The sequence below is a fragment of the Diabrotica undecimpunctata genome, chromosome 4 (genome assembly GCF_040954645.1).
Source record: "Diabrotica undecimpunctata isolate CICGRU chromosome 4, icDiaUnde3, whole genome shotgun sequence".
Classification (NCBI taxonomy): Eukaryota; Metazoa; Arthropoda; class Insecta; order Coleoptera; family Chrysomelidae; genus Diabrotica; species Diabrotica undecimpunctata.
The window spans coordinates 135593100-135594695 of record NC_092806.1 but is presented as its reverse complement, the minus strand read 5'-3'; the positions used below and the strand labels follow the sequence as shown (position 1 = coordinate 135594695).

General features: G+C 30.0%; 1 long non-coding RNA gene across 1 annotated transcript; it reads left to right on the top strand.

Annotated features, from left to right (window-relative positions):
* The first annotated feature begins 304 nt into the window (after nucleotides 1–304).
* On the top strand, nucleotides 305–1596 carry LOC140438433 (uncharacterized). The gene is made up of 2 exons (XR_011950527.1): nucleotides 305–443; nucleotides 1322–1596. It is a non-coding gene; the product is annotated as an uncharacterized lncRNA (long non-coding RNA).

Sequence of the window (1596 nt, the reverse complement as noted above, 5' to 3'; positions counted from 1 at the left end):
ATTACGATATATACAAATACAATTAGCAAACGGTAAATCCGAACAATATTCCACCGCTGGAATTTTCTATTAAATTTTATTATGTACTTCTACACTGTTTGTTTTTATTTTCAACAGTGTTTATGTAAAATATATGTAATATAAAAATATAAACCAAATCTTTCAGTAAACTTTTCGTAATTTTTGTTTTTTACACGAGAACAGCTGGAATGCACACTCTGTCAATATTTGGCATTCTATTAAGCCTGTGAAAACAACTCTCTAGGTATATATATACAACAACCGTTTTTTCATTTTTATTATTACAATTTTAACGAATAAGTCAAGTTTTGACTAAACGAAAATTAATAGTATTTGAAAAATGAAATTCACAATTGCTTTTTTGGTTTTGGCACTCGCTTTCTGCGCTTACGCCCAAGAAGAACAAGCACCATTGAGCCCAGGTAATATGCTTTAGTATATAAAACATTTTTAATAAGAATATAAACTGCTTTTTTCCTTACCCATCCATTTGGATTTTGTTTCATTATTGTGGATAGTTAATATATTCTTATTCTTTTTCTGGATGTTTATGGTTATTTTGTGCATGAAAGTAATAAATATTAGGGACTCATATTCTCTTTGTTCTCCCTCTACTTCCATTTCTAAGTGGCTTGGTTTAAGCGTTCTAACAGCATGGACCCTTGTCACAGTTTCGTACAGATTTTTTGATAATGTTTATAATTTTCTACGGTATTTTAGGTTTTGCTAGACATTTTCGAATGATATCTTAAATAACCATATCAAACACAGCCTGAAGAATGTGTAAATGTCTTTCTAGTTTTCTTTTTATGATGTTTTTCATAACTTTTTGGATGGATATCATTTGTTTTGTTGGGAACAAGGGTCAATTATCCTGCTTACTCACCTAGTTTGGTCCAACCCGATGCGTACATTTAGATCATGCTGAAGCAATTCTTATTTAAATCAAAATATTCGCTAGCAAATATTTTAGAACTACCACAACAAATAATAACCATTCATTGTAAATGTATACTCTGCAATATCCTAATAAGTTATTTGCACCGCAATAAGCCATATTTTAAACATGTCTTTTTTAAAAAATATTCATTAAATACAATTTTCGAGTTCGATATATGACTCATTATGTCATCCTGTTGTAACCATTTGTCTTAATTGATAATAACTGGCAATCAGTGACAGCAAGTTGGTTCTTGTCCTTACAAAATAAAAACCAATTTTTAAGGACGTAGCAATGTTTATTTTGATGTATATTACATTTGTATATATTTGCTTTTAATAAATTTATATTAATTTGCAGAACAAGTTGTTGACCTCGTCAAAGAAAAAAATCCAAACCTAGCATGTATTAACCTGGAATGTCGACTTTCCTGCAGAAACCAAGGCTACAAATCGGGATACTGTGCTGCTGCAGCCAGCTGTACATGTGTAGGACCTTTGGCAGCTTAAACTCGTTTTCAATGTTTTAGAATATTTCAATTGGCTTTTATCTCTAGATCTGATGAACAAAATTGTGATACTTAAAACAATGTAAATCCACAATCAGTTTTATAAAATAAAATAATAAAGCAATAA